The sequence below is a fragment of the Trematomus bernacchii genome, unplaced genomic scaffold (genome assembly GCF_902827165.1).
Source record: "Trematomus bernacchii unplaced genomic scaffold, fTreBer1.1, whole genome shotgun sequence".
NCBI classification, from domain to species: domain Eukaryota; kingdom Metazoa; phylum Chordata; class Actinopteri; order Perciformes; family Nototheniidae; genus Trematomus; species Trematomus bernacchii.
In genome coordinates, this window is record NW_022988098.1 from 2,077,485 (window position 1) to 2,095,085 (window position 17,601).

Consider the following 17,601-nt stretch of genomic DNA (forward strand, 5'->3'; position numbering starts at 1 on the left):
TAAAAAAATCACAACAGCTCTTAATCTTGGCCCTGAACGAGGGCAGAGCCGAGGCAATCAATAGCATTAGAATGTAGTTCTTAGCCCCACTTATCTTTGTCTCTTTCTGTAATATAAGGAGTGGTGAGAACACGAGTCTTAAAAAGGCTCACTGCATGATTCAGGACAGATGTCAGCGAGCTATATGGTGATGTCAGGAAATATGGTCCGGCCCGCAGCGGCTCGGGGAGCGCTTAGCGAAACAGCGGCCATTCAACCGAGTATCCCAACCGGCTGCTTCGGAGATTGAGTGAAATCTTTTGATATCGACTGGATTTTGGACCAAAGTGTTTTTCCTGCAGCTCAACCTTATTCACAGACTGCAAGGGAAATATTTCAATGACATATTACACTTCATTTTGTATCTCTCGCCTCTGTCCACTGCTGTATATAGCCGCCTGCGCACCAAGGATAAATCACTTCCCAGCCAGCTTATTACATGAAATGAAGGAATTCATCATGGTGACAGTCCGCCGTTGCGAGGCGTTGGCTGTGATTTATCTGGGAGAAATTGATTGATTCATTAACACTGAGTGAACAGTGCTTTGCAGCGGGGGCAGCGCAGCTTACCTTGCCGCATGCCGCTGTACGTGTTGTAGGAACACATCTGTGGTTTGGGGGTCTTAGCTGGGGCGTCCACTGTATCAGCATACACAAGTTCCTAAGTGGCCAGCTCAGCTCATTACCTTGCCAGTCTAGTCAGTGGTCCACAGCTGGGAGAAGAACGGAGCACTCTTTAATTAGTTCTTCTATGTCTTCCAGCGTAATGGAGAATACCTTATAAAATGACAAGGCGTTATTATTTAACAGAGCTTTCCTCAGAGACATGGCAACGTAAAGAGCACAGTACAAGGCTGAATGACTTCTGCTCGCATGGCTGGCGCCAGGCTAACACTGAGTTATATATGACAGTTATGAATGACCTTTACAGTAGTGTATATGCAACGATCAATAGTTAAAGCTATGCTTGAGTGAGTTGAGAAATGTGTTAACTTTCTATGTGCATGCACACTAATGAGGAAACTGTGTCATTCCAAAGACTGCGGTTTTCTTAAATGCAGGACAGGAACAATGGGTGCTTAAGGAGAGATTTGACGGATTATTTTAAATGGGTAAAGTAGAGTTTTTTTCTCTCTACTCCTTTATTTGTTAATGTCGCACAAAGTCCTTCCATTTAATCGTATTAGTGATTAAGTGCTGATCTTAATTCCTGGCAGCCAGATTGAGCATCAATAGTTTTGCGATTTAAATTCTTCAGGTATTCCTAAGAGAATGACCCATATTCACGTTTGTTTTTATCTCTTAAATCAAGAGCACAAAGATACAGCGGGAAAGTTTTTGCGCGTCCTCTTAGAAAAGTTTTAGCAGCATGTTGTGACAGGGTCAGCGAGAGACCTAGTCTTTATGAAGAAAGGAGAGAAAGGGATGTGCCTTGTAAAGAGTTATATAAAGAGACACAACAGTATGGCGGGCTTGCTGGCTGGCAACCTGTTCCATCTGTCTGTTTATCTCACTTCTTTTTCCTCCGTCTCTTTTCATCTGCCGCTCACATGGGGCTCAGCTGAAGATTATATTATAGATCCGTTGATAGATTTTAGGATAAATGAATTCACCATTAAATTGATTAGATGTTCAGTTGGAACACTAGCAGAAACATTAGGAGTGATGTTGATGCCAGATTGCAAAATGGTATTCCTAAATTTCATATTTGTATAAACCTTTTTACACTATGGACAAGAGGAAACCAGCCTTTCCCTGTTGAGATTGTTCCAACCAGAAAATGTTTGGTGTTTTTAGCTCCTGGCATTAGTCAACCAGCTGGCCCACTACTTTGGTTCAGCCTGAAATATGTGGTAGACAGATTTCCATGAACTCTTTGTTTTTATGCAAAACTAATGACTTTTCCTTCAACCTCAGCTCCACTTTGTTTGTAGTGCTAATTAGCATGGATTGTGTAGGCGTCTCAAAAGTGCGGCTGCTCTTTTGGTTTACGTATGTGCGCCAGTGCAAAGTGCAAAAGGGCTGGGGAATCGGAGTGTGTGATGATTAATACATACACTCTCAGCCAGACACATCTCTGGGCTCATCGCTCTGAAACAGCTGCGCCAATCACAGGGAAGCATGACAACAATACCTAAACAAAGGAACACTCAAATCATATGGTGTCTGTATAGTGCAGAGCGACACCGTGTGAACACACAGGACCACAAACTGCAACCAGAAGCAGATGGGGTCCTTTTTTCATTTAATTTGGACAATGATGATGAAAGTAATACAAATCTTAATATGATTGAATGTATACAAAAATGTGTTTTAGTTCTCCTCTGTCACATAATAAATGGTCAATAGTGATATAACAACATTTTCACCTCTAAGTATTTTAATATAATGATAATCCAACCCGTACTTTATAAACACGATCAAGATAAAACGGATGCGTCATATACCTGCGTAAGTGTGTGTGATTATTTTATACCAGCTCGGGGTCATTTGCATGTGATTTTAATCAAGATAAACACAGTTCTCGTGTGAAGTCGCACACTTTTATTGGCCATGACATAAGTGTATTAACTAGAGTAATTGCCAAGATCTAATAACTGTGACATCATAACAACAAGGTAAGACAAGGAAAGAAACACATTTACCGTTACAAATACACATCATGGCCAAAACTACGACTGAAAAGACCCAGGTCATATAAAACCTTAATTTCATTTTTAATGTTCCTCTTGGTTCAGAGTAAAAGAGGCATTTCTGCTGCAATACATTGATAATAGGAACATTTATTTCTGTACATTTTGAGCAAGAGCTTTTATTGCTCTCACGTTACAAACCCCCTGCTTACAAAGGTTTAGGCATCAAAACAACTAGGAAAGATTAAGGCAACAAATGTGTTTAGGTTCAAAATAACTGCCAAAGAAGTTGCATTATGGGACAATTAAGTCATAATTATGGTTGGAATAAATAAATAAGTGGATAATGACATACAAATACTTCAAGATTTGGGTTAAAAGAAAATAAATGGTGCCTCTGTAGTACGAAAGTTGCAGGACAAATACGTTCTGGTTTCACAATCATCCCCGAAAGTGGTCTTAAATCCGATGTTTTTGAACACATTCATCCACTCCTGTGGCAGCTTCCAACTCCATGGTTCAACATTTCTTGGAGAAGTTGATTTGATCAGATAAACACAAATGAGAGAGCACTACCTTTCTTAGGTATAGCTACTAACAGTGAATGAGAACAGCATGATTTCCCCTCCTTATCTGAGCTCACAGAGGCGTTTTGACCGGAGAGGACATGCTCAGCTCTCATTGTGACGTCAACACAAATCTGCACTATTCAGAAGGCCATATGCCACAATTTGAAGGTGATTAATTAAATTCAGAATAGAACAGGCGGGTCTGAAGACATTTCTATCTTGAATAGAGTTGGCATCTGCCTCAGCCACAGCAACTCTGAAAAAGAAAGATAGGAGACCTTTTAAATGCATTTCAACAAGCATGCTTTTGTACGCAGCTGAATGAGTCTGTCTGGTTCAAAACACACACAACAGTTTACTGCTGCAAAATGCCATCGGTTGTGAAAATGGATAAATAATGGCGCTCTTCCACAAAGGTCTGTGAAGATAAACATAGAAGTGTCACAGTACAGTAACAACTGGGGATTTACTCTGGTTGTTGTGATCAACCATCTGTTGCTGCGTCTTGAGAGCTGCACTCTAATTTGATTTGTGTGCAAGAAGCAGCTGGCAAATATTGTTATTGCATTTTCCTCTGTTTAGAGTCCATAGGTGTTGACGGTTCAGAACAATAATGTGAAAACTAATGTACAAATTACCCCCATGATGAAATTAATCAAAAATGTACTTCTTTGCAGCAGTGTCGAGCAAAAGACATTGAATACAATTCCATTACTTGCCATTAAGTAGTGTTATTTGCACCATGCTAAATGCCTCATTTGTAAAACAGACTTACCTGCTATAATTGGATGTAATGTGCGTGTGTGTGTGTGCACATCCTTAACACACACTGAATAGTTTTCTAACCGTACTCCTTACATTTGCTCTCCATGTTCAGCCTAGTCTCATAAAATGCAGTGCATTCATGCTTTGAAACTACATTGTTTTATATGTTTCGAGAGAAAACAAAACTTTTGCTGAACTACTGTACATTTGATTTTGAAACATCACAAATACATTTCTAACAGAGGTCTGGAATAGGAGGGAGGATGTTGTCGGGGACTTTCACCCAGGAGACAGTGTTCATGTCCCATGTCAAACCAAAAACCAATGTTGACTTATTTCAAATAACAAGGATTGCTATGGAAGATGAAGTACCTATTTCTACATAATGTAACACATACATTTAAGCCGAACCATGATTGATTTTTTTACTTATTATTTATATTTAATTTAATATTCCATTCCTTACACACTTAATAATATCCTGCTTTATATATTTTTTACAGTAAATTGGTATTTCAACATGTATGGTTTCTACTTTTTTAATGCTATCTTATTTCTATTTGAGATGTTTACATTTTGAATTGTTTATTTCAAGTCTTTTAATTTCTCTAATGTACAATGCCTTGTCTTTTTATGCTGCTGCAACGCAAACATTTCCCAAATTGGGATTAATAAAGTGCATCTTATCTTATTATCTTAAAGTGGACCTATCATGCTATATTTGAATAATATAGTGTAGGACCATACCTATATAAGGCATATTTATACTTTTTTTTTTTCAAAATACCAAACAGATCATGCATTTTAGCCATGCCTCATTTCGCTCTATTTGCACTTTTTTTAGCTCTGTTTTTGCAAGGGCTGATTCAGTGAGAACAGCACCACCTACAGGCCTGGCATATGTACTACAGCGTCTCCAGCGCTTTCGAACGGCAATGGCCGTGGCTGTCTCCTCCTGATTGGTGGAGTTGGCCCAATAGCCGTAGCGCCACTGTCCTGACGTCAGGACAGTGTTCAAATCTGGATCAGTTTTTATCAGATCTGTTGCAGCCCCTTTTTTAGAGATTTGGGTATGGAGGAAAATAGAGAGGGTTGTGTATTCTGACACTTGGTGAGTTCCCTGGAACACCGGGGACACATATTCATGTATAAAAGATGTACAAAAGTGCATTTTGCATGATAGGTCCCCTTTAAACTTATTTTGAAGCCTTACCACAGCCACGTAGCTTTGTTGAGTTTTAGTTCAATATTAATATACAACAATAACCGTGATTTAAGTGTGGGACCGTCATCCAGGAGAAGATACATCCCTTGAAACGTAGTTGAGAATGCAGTTCAGCTGTATGGGAACACATTCCTGTAAGAGACACAGTTTCCATATTGTAATGCATTCCTCCCAACGCTATGCATGTTTCTTTGTTTGCTGGACAAAGGTGCATTTTTACCGCAACAGCTACCAGCAGCTGACGCCCAATGACCTCTGGTCAGTGAGCTGGGGTAATGAGCGCCCTTGCATGGTGAGATCTGACCTCTCCGAACATGTCACAGTGCAGTTCAGAGGCTGTACCTCCCTTCTTCACTCCACTGCTGGAGGAGTCTTTAATGAGGGAGAAACCTGAGACATGAGAAAGGGAAGGCAGGCAGCGAGAAAAGTGAAATGGAGACATTCGAATTATTAGAGTGAAAGATACCGCTGCAGCTTCTGTGTGTCCGTGTGCATGTGTGTGTGAGACAGAGGAGTTGATGAGTCTCTAACAAGCGGCTTCATCAGAGTGAGGAATGAGCTGCCAAGCCGGATCTTTCTTTTGACCTACCTTGGAGAGCGATGGATGGATGGATGGACAGATGGGGGGGGATGGATGGAGGGAGACGTAACGGAAAGAAATAGGGAGAGCATCTACTGAAGTGCTGTGCAGAGGCTCCTTTCTTCATCGCCTGTCAAGGCAGCTCTTCAGTCTGCCAGGAGACAATCACTTATCTTCCAGCTCAGATCCCACAGTCACGACTTAGAGCACCACCAGTACACAGGCAATGACCAGGGAAATGATGCAGCAGATATGATGGATAAAGAGCATACACACGGCGACTGCTGCTTTTGGCACTGTACCAGCCATATGTCTTCCCCAGTCGATGTGTTAGGAGGGGGGGGGGTTATTGAAAGTACAATATATGGATGAAAGGTAGACACCAGCGTGGAAAAGTAGTTGAGGTGGACTTTTTATGTACCTGAAAATTGTGTTTAACCTTATTTTTCTTCCTGTATAAAATATTCTCTAAATGTCAACACTATTCAGTTTTGCAAATATATTTATTTTTCTTTGAAGGGAGATGTTCTGGTTCTTGCTCTCTCTCTCTCTCTCTCCATCACAGAGCTCTGTGCATGCATAGCTGTGGCATTAGTATGCACACGGAGTTCCTTCACACTTTGATGTGCAGCCACATGATTTCACAGTCCACCCTGGTGGCGCAGATCAAATTTACAGGTATGTCGAGGCAAGGCTGATGACGAGATTCAGGTTTCCATTTCATCTCTACTTAAGGGTTTCACAGCTACCAGACAATTTAATGCCAAAAGGTACATGAACTGTTTGTGAATACATGACTTATGTTGGTTGTGTTTTCACTGTAAAACACAACCAACTAATGTGCATAAGAGTATCATGAGGCAGTTGGTAAATGCAAGGGAAACTATTTTTAAACATTTAATTCACTCTGTCTGTATTGGAGTCCTCCAAGAGGGAGAATGACCTTGAGAATCAGTGTGGGCACGAGTTCAAAACAAAGTCATGATTCTAATCTTTGTAATTAATGGGTCTGAGTCTGTGTCATTCATTACGGCTGGTATTTAATCTGGTAGATGGGGGGATAGTTTCTGTGACTGAATCGTGGCATATTTCAATGCATGATTGATTCCTCTCTGCAGAGGATTGCTATGGAAGATGAAGTAATCACTCTCAGTCAGAAAAAAGAAAAGAGTGAAAAAGTTAAGGCTTTTTATTTTCTCCGAGCTCCAACATTCAGCACGTCAATTGAGCGTGTTCCCAATGTTGCGTTTGATAGGAAACCACAGGAAGCTTTGAAAAGGTTTGATTGCAGTTTTATCTCTGCACAGAGAAAACAAGCGAACCATATAAAAACACTCTTAATAAACACTGCCGGAATATAAAGTGCTCGATCAAAGAGATGTCAAGGGTGAGGAAAGTTTGTTGCCGTCTTTATCTCTGCGGGGATGTGAGATAGAGGCTCGTTAACGATAAACTCGTCAATCATTTTTGTAACGAATCATCTCGCACTGCTCTGGTACAGTACGTGGTTCATTTTTCTCTGTTGTGGTCTCGACAATAGGAACAGATGAGACTGAGACTCTTCTCCCACTTGTGTTACCACATCAAGATGTTATCTACAGCTTAAAAGCTTATCAAGCCGACAGTAATGATATTGAGTGACTGAATTGTGTGTTTTGATGGATATCGCTGTGAGTAATCTGATGCCAAATTGTGTTCCAGTTCTCATATTGTTCCGATTTTAGAGTCTGCAAATAACTGCGCTCCCCTTCTCTTCTCATTCCCCTCCACCCCCGACCACCACCACCCACCCCCCGCCCATCTCTCGTCTCGCTTATAGTCATTTGTCATAGCTATGATTCTTTCCCACAGGTGAAGAAATGGACCGAAAACCCATTTTAGTGCTCTGTCACACAGAAATAGATTATCATTGTCCGATGTCTATTTTGCCACTAGTTAATCTGTTGTGCATTGTGTACTGTGCTGCATTTCCAAAGGTCTCCATTCTGCTCTCTGATAGGATTGAAACCCGTTTCTAAAGGTATCTGCAGCGCTTTATGAGGGGGATAATTAGCTTCTACGGTAAAGAAACACCACTGAGGATGGTTAGAAGACACCTCATCGAATTACTTTTCACAAGGTCTCTCGGTACATTTACAGGTAATCATGTTCTGGGAAGTATAAAAAGGCTCTCACTTTTTTTAATGTGTTGTGCTGTAAAATAAAAGTTTGTACGACGTGTGGTCCGACCCAGTTGAAAGACAAGTGCTTATATAGGTTGTTTGTATGTTCCAATGGCTGTAAAACGTGATCACTTTAAACCGTGTTTCATGTATCCCTTTCTGCAGGGCATTGGTAGAGTTGCACTTTGTACCGCAGGATTAGGGAACAATTACACCCATTACATTTTGAAAGCAGATCCGATGTGTGTATTATTGTGTTGTTGGAATAATCGGAATAATGTTCCTGACTCGTTAAATTCCCTTGAGTCTAGTCAAGTCAGAACAACAACTCAGAAACAGACTCTCAAGCTCAAAGCAAAGAAATACAACACAACCTTTGTACCATCCATGTTGCATTCCAATTAACAACCTAAAACACGTGACCATAATGTTACAGCTCTGCTCTATTAGTTGTTGGTTAATCCAGCATTATGAATACCTGACATGACATTTGGATTGATGTTACGACATATACAAAACGTTAATTTCCGAGCAAATTGTCCTACATTGATGACCTATACAGGCAGATATAACAAAGTGGTGACTACATTGTTGGAAACACTTAGCCAAAAAATCTAATTGTTGACAAATAAAGATAATTTGTATTTAAAAAAAAAAATACCCCTTGTGTAAACTAAATACTGTGAAAAAACAAAACTGCACATTTCCAATTGAGAACATGTTCACCAATGAAATTAGGGCATCCTAATCACAAATGGTGGTTATCTCAGGGAAATAACCCTCATGTCCTTTATCTGACTCACGGATTAATCTAATGATGAAAAAAATGTGATTCAAGTGATTTCTTTAGGGTGACCTATCATATAATAGACAGGTATTAAAAGATATGGCTGTTGAAAGATCATGTGGACTAAAATGACTTCAGTCAGAATGAATTATAGCTCTTTTTGACAGCTTTACGCTCCTGTCCTGTCCACAACAAAACACTTGTCCTTGTCGCTCTCTAGACCAAGGTCAACTGCTTAATGCCACATCTGACATCGTTATTCTGCATTGTCAAACAGGAGATAAGTGTTTAGCACATTGATTTTTTCTCCCTTTTACTCTTGCTCACATTGATCATCATGCGGAAGTCAGTCTTTGGAAAAGTGATCAATGCTCTGCCATATAATTACCATCTCAGGAATGCGTCATTTAAAAGCCAATATAGGTTTTAATGCGGTGCTTAGTCGAAAACTCTGTCAGGCACATGACACTGGACCAAGAGAGAGAATACAGGCAGTGAATCGTAGGACATGTGCGTACGCTTTTGTCAATAGATTCTCACTGTTTGACAGGACACACTTGCTCAAGACCAGACTGCTTTGGGACCACAATGGGCCTCAAGCAGTTGCTTTGCAAGGCAGGGGTCACTTTTTTACACATTTGTTGGCGCATTTGTAATAACAACTTAGAGTTATTTGTTTGTACAGACAATGTCTTTTAGGATGCTGATTGTTCTTGCAACCAATAAATACATAAAATAAATAAACAGGAGAGAACATTGAAAGACAAACATGAGCTTCATGCTTTAATGCGCACAGGCAGCATTAAACACACCAACATGCCAGTGGGACCAGGGATTTAAGCTTATTAACATGTATTGCTTATGGGGCCCAGTTATGCAAAATCATGCAACTCCCTGATTGCTGGGCTTTAAAGAGAGCGGACAGATTATTTGCACAGTAAAGTGTCCTCTCTCTACATACACTGGCCTACTCTGGCTATTTTTGCATGCATCCATAATTTGATGTTAAGTGCCTGCTGATGCATTATGCATATTAGATAATGCATTGTGTGTAATTCAGACAGTCCTCGTCTGAACCTCAAGCGACATCGTTCCAGACCCCATACGCAGAAGTATGGCGTGATCGCAGGAGGAGACAGCCACCGTGTTCTCTGCGTCACACCACCTCCTCCGTGATCTTCTGTTCTACACAATTTTCGAAATAGACCTTCGACCAGACATAATCTCTGATGGATTGTACTCGATAACCCTATATGGCATTGTATAACTTTATTATAAGCCCTTTTCAGAACTTTTCCCATTCATTTTAAGAAGAGGTGAACTGAAACTCATGGTCTCTATTCAAGCCATTTTCCAGGGCTCACAGCACAGCTCCAATTGTTTCCGACCCGGGAATGTCACTTTTTGAAGGCTGCTCTATGCCGCTGTTCAAAACTCAGTTTTGTGATTTTGAATGGACAATTTAGTTTCTCATTTCACCATCCGACTCTCATTTAGAGTGAGCAGTGACCCGTGTCATATGGACATTGGATAGAGGTCAGGCACTGCCAACTGTGCTGCAGGGTGCAGTAAAACACAAAGGCGTGCGGTCACACCTGCACGCCTGGATCCAATGGTTGTGTTCGGGCACACACCAGAAGAGAGGAATAAAGTACAAAAGAAAAAAGTGATAAATAGGAATTTGTTGACTCTTTATACGAGTGTGACAGCACATGATCAATTATGTGCAATAGTGTTTCTGGCACGGCGCTACACTATTCCTGGCTTTACCCTCCTGTCGTGAAAATAAGATAAGCAGGATGTAAGTGAAGGGACACGAGCCATCTCTCCCCTCTACTGCAGCTTTTTTATTTTGATACCACATTTAAAATGCAGCCGGGCTTGTCTCCATACAAGATCAAACTGTCATGCATATAAAAGAGCGCCAAACAAAGTTATCCTTACACCTGAAAGACCACAGAAGTAGGTTACTTCCTGCATATATTTACCATAATCACCCTCTTTTCCATTCATCTCGAGGGTAACTTCTCAGAACTTTTAATGTGTTTTCTCAAAGCTGTGTTTTTTAGTTTTTTGCTACCTGCCAGATATTACATTTCATTGCTTTTCTGAACAACCGTGAGGGTAATAAAAGCTTGAATTGACATTTAAGCTATAATGGTTGTCAACTGCCCCTCTATTCACCAGCTTCAGCTTGGCAGTGGGTCTTCTTGCAGCGAGTCCATGACATGGCGAGTTATGTGCCAAGGCATTACAGAGCCCTTCTTAATCCGGTTTGTCGCGCTGCTCCCTCTGGACGGGGGTAATTTCATGGTTCTGAACTCGTATTGATGGAGCCTTGGTAAATGAGGCACGCGGCAATCGTTAACTTTAATAACCATAAAGATGTGAGCCATTGGAGTCATACAGGCCCACAAGAGGAAACCCATACAGGTGATTAAGAATCGACCAGGGCCGCGGCCAGCAGCACCTCGCATTTAGTATTCCTAGTAATGGAATTACCTGTTAAAGTTGTCAAGACTATAACCACCAATGGTGCAATTGCTGCACTTTACTTTCCTTTTCAGTAAACTAGAGCCTATATCCACGTCTCCATGCATGAATAATACATGTTAAAAGTAAAGATTTTCCTCTTTTATGTATTTTTTTGCCTCATTTATGAACCCCATTCAGATTATGATTCTGTAAGTTAGAGCCACTGTAGTGGAGCATATTTAGTATTCTGTAGGACTAGCTCGATTGAGAGGTGAGCCATACCAGCAGAGGGGAAAAAACAACATTGATTTGTCTGACTCCATGTATAGCTGCGTCAGTAGTTCCTGTCAGTCAGCGTGAGCTCTGGAGTGTCTTTCCCCCCCTCTCCCCCTTTCTTCCTTAGGTTTGAGGTAGCCCTAGGCGCTACTATAGCTGCTACATATGTCCACTTGTTTGTCTACTTCCATTACTGTGGGTGATGCTGCCTAGGGAGGAAAGTGAAATCCAGGCCAGAGAAGGGTCAGTGAGGGAACCAGCCTGGAGCCGTCACACTGGCTGAGGTCAGAGAAACCATACGGGTCACTGCAAACAGGGTGCTGATGGGCACTTGATAAATGGAGGATCCACCACTGATGCATCAAGCGGCACGTGGTCAAAAGGTTTCTCAGATTGGATAAACAATGGTTAACCAGGCCTGAGATGAATGTTGTTTGTTATTCTTGGAGACAGTCTGCTCTGTTCCACTTCAGATGTGTTTGAGTGGTGAATTGTGCAAAACTCCTCTGGTAGCCTTGCTCCTCGAGGCTAGCTTTTATTATTCATTGGTGGAAGTCAGTCCTCTGGGAGAAGGCTTCAGAGTGAGAACAAGTGAGCCTTAGTGGACGATTTACTCTCAAGGCCAGGAGAACTTCAGCGCAGCAAAAAAAAGTACTCTGTGTCCAGACCATAACAGGAATGTTGTCTCTTCATGTTTTTTTTTACCCACAGAGAAATTTTTCCTATGTGGAATACACAAAGTCAGTGCCCATGTTAACACCTCCAGGAGGCGCGATGTATAACAGTGTAGCACATACAAGATAAATGCACTATGCATGCGGTCTCTCTCTGCCTTCCTTATTTTTTGGACACTTCACACATCTCCTCCATTCTCTGTGGTGTGAGGAGAGAGCATCAGGCCCAGGCCCCACGGGAACGAAAACGGGTTGTATCCGCATATTTCTCTTGCGTATAGCCCTTTTTGCCACACGACGCCGTAACGGAACGATAGAAACGGACCCTGCAAACGACAACGGGTTCCAAAGGTGGCAAAAGTACACTGCACACTGAATTCAGATTATTTATCTTTATCTCGATATGGACATAAACGCGAGTGAAGTCTAATCTGACAGGACGGAGACACGCAGCTCCTCCCGCTGTGATACAGCGGGAGGAGCAAAACACACACTTCAAGTCAGATCATCACCCTTAGCTATTTTAATTACCTCTCAAACTAAACTAGTTATAAATATGTTTATTTTTACTGTCGGGTTTATTTACTGGATCAGCTGCTGCATGAGACAGACACTGACGCTGTCAGAAGAGAGGGAAAAAGAGACAGGCTCCGTGTATTTTATTATTATATATCATTATATCGTCGTTATTCATTTGTTTTAAAGCTCAATAAATAACAAAGAAGACCTTTGACCGGCACTTTTATAATTTTGTCCGGAAGATTTAAACTTTAACACACGTTGACCGGCGAAAACACCAGGAGAATAAACAGAAGTGCAGCCATGACAACCATTCTTCTTCGCTGCTTTTGTGGAGGAAGTTGCTGCTTTTGTGGAGGAAGTTACAGCGCCACGTACAGGCTCGGCATATGTACTGCAAGCTTTTCCAGCGGTTGGATCTAAACGGAGCTGTCTCGTGTGGGAAGACACTATCCGGTGTATATTGCGTGTGGGCGGAAGCTTTTTGGCGATTGCGTTGCGTTAATCCTATGCGTTTTGCCGTATGCGTTCCGGTGGGGCCGGGGCCTTACTGCCACTCTCGTGATATACTCCGTCATGGAAATAAAGGGTCTAATTCTGCTCCTCCCAGGGATTTCTCTTCACATACTCTTCTTTTTGTTAGCTGGTCACATTGCAGAAGAACATGGAGTAAATGAGAGTTGTGTCATTTCTGATGAAATATATAAACAGTATCAGTTGCCAGGAGGAAGGATGTTAAAAAGTTGTCCCTGGCACTGCTTTGAATCCACTCAACGGTGCTTTGTAGCATGTTTAAACATTATCCGAGTAATCAGGGGGAGTGTTCATGAGGTTTAACTTCATGTTTAAGTAATGAAATCTAAATTCTGATGAGCTTCATTAAACATATATGCATTGGGACAGCTGCCCCAGAGCCACTGTTGATGCTTTTTGCTTCTTGAATCCTGATCTATAACTAATCCCAAAAACTAATCAGGACAAACAGAATATGCTTTTTTTTCATTTTGGAGTATCCGACAACTTTTTGAATCCGATACATTTCATTATATTTAAAAACTGTGTTTTACAAAAAAGGGTCATTTTCAATATAACGCAGACCATTTCAAAACAGAGAAAGTTGATAAAATATTCAAATCAACAAACATCTGCTGCTTAATGAAAACTTGTGCAGGGGATTGAATTGAGTTTTCTGGCGCACAGCACAAAGTCACTTTTGTTCACTTGTAAAACGGCGTTTGGCAGCCGCGACGAGTCTCAATTTGTCTTTCAGATGGGCATCATTTTCAGCGGATGATTTGAAATGAGGCGCTGCTTCTTTCTCGAATGAGGAACTGTGTCGAATTTACATTTCTCAGCTCAACTCACCATGTCTGCATTTATTTACTGACAATGGAGGCTATAATTCTGGTTGCCTACGTGAGATGTAAAGTGGACAATTAGAAGTGTAACGCAAAAGCACCGGGGAACAGCAACAAGGAATTTAGAAGAAAAGATGGACCGTGGTTGATGCAGCAGCTGCCTGTCTGACAAAACAAAACAGGCACTTTCAGCACTCATTTTCACCTGAGTGTGCACTGATTAAGTTGTTATGACGAGTCCTTGAGAGGCTTAAGTTTTCCCGGCTGCTGTGTATACTTCCCCTCAGGCCATATGTCATTACTTAATAACTGCAGCAGTGTGAGCGAGAGCGCTAAAGAGTGTTGGAGGAGGTGACAGAAAATGCTTGTTGATGGCAAGCCAGTGATTACTGCTCTTGGCCACTCTGCATAGATTATAGTTGTTGACGCTGAAGCTGAGCCAAGACCGGAAAAAAGTGTTTTGTCTTTTTGTAGTGACATTGTCACGAGCACCTGCATTTATCTCTTTGTCTAAATGTGCCAGCTGCACTGAGATCAAAAGGTAGTTATAGTTTGTTTGTCACGCAGAGGATGAAAACAAACACGTCACTTTCATGCCTGCGAGTGTGAAGTCTACGGGCGGATACACCTTTTAATGGGTTCATTGCTGTGACCTTGACTTGTGTGGGATGCAGCTCATCATGGGTTGTAGCTCTTGATGGTGATCTGCAATTTACAGATCTTTTGCCTCCATGGTCAGTAGGCTTGAAACACTGGTGTCCACGCTTCAATGTAATAATTCCCTCTTTTGCAGCAAAACAAAGCCTTCAGATACTTTCCTGGGTTAACTGGGGCTAATGAAACACTGACTTGCGCGAAAACTCCCACTATTAACTGAGTTAAAAGTGATGGGCTTGCAAAATTGATTTCCCATTAGACTACAACTCATAATATAACACTCTGTGGGGAGTCCGCGTTACAATGGTACATTCAAAAGGAATAGTTAATGAATAAGACAACCAGCCCCTATTTAAGAACGTTACATTCTAGCCAATATTATACATTTATATAAGTGTAAAACGACAGCAACTTTTTCCTTTCTACTGTCTTAAAATGTTTCCTTGTCTTTCATATCTCATTGCTCTGCAGAAAATATTCTAATATGAAGTATTGCTTTTTATTCTGAGCCTAATTCTCCCCCATCTTTCTCCACATTTTACAACCATAGCTCATTAACAGCTCCTAATTGGCCGTTGGGCTAAGCTGAGAACAATGAAGCATTGATTTCCTTAAAACATAATCACCTCATCCAGTCCGTTTAATGGCTGCTGTCACTGTGGGGGCCGCCAAGAGAAAAATGAGCAGCCCAGTGTCCCATCGATGCCCTTCACCTCCCCCTCACCAAAAGGGCTAAAGTGCACATCTACCCACTCCATCTTAGGCAGGTTGGTTTAACCCCTTTCGCTGCCTGACAGGCTCTGAGCACTACATCCATCACGTCTCCAGTTGTTTAGATCCTGTGTTGCACTGCTGTGCACACACAGTTACTGATGCGCACTTTAGCGTTTCAGCATATAATATGCGGTGCCACGGTATCGTGTGAGTAAATACACACAGTAACAAACTCATATGGACACACACTCAGACACAGATAATGGATGGTCATATACCGAGCTCCTAGCTACCTGAATTAAATTACCTCTTGACCAAGTGGCCATTTGTCGTCTAAGTGGCTCTCGCGACTGGCCCAGCAGAGTCATCATGGAGCCATTTGCCCTTGCCCACCGTCCTCCAAATAGCAGATGGTTGAATAGTGGATTCGCCCTAATGTCCACCCTTGCCGATGGCTGTGAACCTCTCCCCATCACTGATACACTCACAAGCGTGGCCTCTGTTGTAGTTGGGGATCATCCGAATTCACGTGATGGTGATGAATAAATGAAATCATCAATAATATAAAAAATATATAATCAGTCGAAATTGGCCTTATTACTTAGTATTGAGTCAAATGTCCAAAAGGTAAAAAAACCAAGGCATCGCTTTCACAATGAAAACCCCAGACCTAATACCCTAATGTACTTTGACAAGAGAAAAATCCAGTCCAAATCTATTCAAACACTTTTATTGAAGGGTTAAACACCACACGGTAGAAAAATACTTTAACATTGTGTAAAACTTTGCTTAATTAAAAACCTTATTGCAACTACTACTTCCGTCCGACAGAGCCTTATGTATCCGAAACTTTTGGTATTGTGTGACCTTTATGAATGTATGTCAACAGCTATCCCTAGTAATGAACGATTATATGTTACAGGGATTAGTTCTCAGAGCAGAAGCTTTTCACTATTTGTTTCTGTAAAATTTGTAGCAATAAATTGTTATCCAAAACTTTCCTAAGTCCCACAGAAGAAACAAAAAGTCACAGATCAAGAGACATTACATTGCAGCGATTTATGTTAGCTGGTGTGCTTACTTACTAAGCAAGTGTTGAATCTAGCTGAGGGAATTAAAACCAATTTCGTATTCTGTGATGCAATGTAAAGTCCTCACTTATTCAGTGATATGCTTTGACTTGAAAGCAAGTCTGCAGGTCAGGAAGCTGTCTGTAAAATATTCAACAAGCCAACACATTGTGGAGTTTGGGGTTTTAGCACACTCAAGGGTTTTCTCCCCTCTCTTTTATAGTCTGTGTTCTGCCTCCTCCGGCTTAGAAATATCTAACAACAAGTGCTGAGAGAGTGACATTAATACTGCACGACAGCACGGTCCAGCAGGACTGCAAATGTTTGCCTTTTAATCCTGGATTCGGAGCCCTTTGGTCTGGCAACGGCAGACAGTGATGGGAATGGGAGAAGAAAACTGTTGCCAAACTTGTCTGGGTTGCTTCAAGCTCAGTTCCGTAATTCATGATCCGAGCCATTTCAAACATTTGCACAATCAACCTAGCTCGAGAAAACACACACCGGTGGTTTTCATGCCATTGGAGGCAAATGCATAACCACAGGAGGATGTCACCATTAAACCTTTGTACGGCTGAGCTGAGTAAGGCACAAACCAGATGGAAGGTGGCATTTGGCTGTCTCCCCTTTTTTTGCTCTACTCCCGTCTTCTCCTCTCCTCTCCTCTCCTCTACTTCTCCCTTCACTTTCCTTTCTTTTCCTTTCCTTCCTTTCCTCTCTTTTGCTTTCCTTCCTTTCATTTCCTCTCCTTTCCTTTCTTATATTTTCTTTGCTTTCCTTTCCTCTCCCCTCCTCTCCTCTCCTCTCCTCTCCTCTCCTCTCCTCTCCTCTCCTCTCCTCTCCTCTGTCCAGGGATGAACTCCAGTTTAATTGTTGGACGCTGGTGTCTGTTGCGGTGGCTGTCAAGGGAAGATAAAGAGTTTTTCCTGGGGCGTAAGGAAAGGGGAGAGCGGTGATGGAGGGCCTCTCTGCCGCAGCTCCGCTGGCTGCATTAGACTCACGCTTTATAATTGTGTGAAGGGGGCACTTCCAGGCGCTCCCTCATTACTCACTGGCATGGCCGGTCCCTGGCAGCCAGACACACCTTGTCCTCTAGCTCTC

At 41.7% G+C, this 17,601-nt stretch overlaps 1 protein-coding gene across 4 annotated transcripts in view; it reads left to right on the forward strand.

The window, feature by feature from the left end:
• Window positions 1-17,601, forward strand: part of LOC117475425 (chemokine-like protein TAFA-1) — a 110,878-nt gene that overhangs the window by 72,462 nt on the left and 20,815 nt on the right. The window lies entirely within an intron of this gene.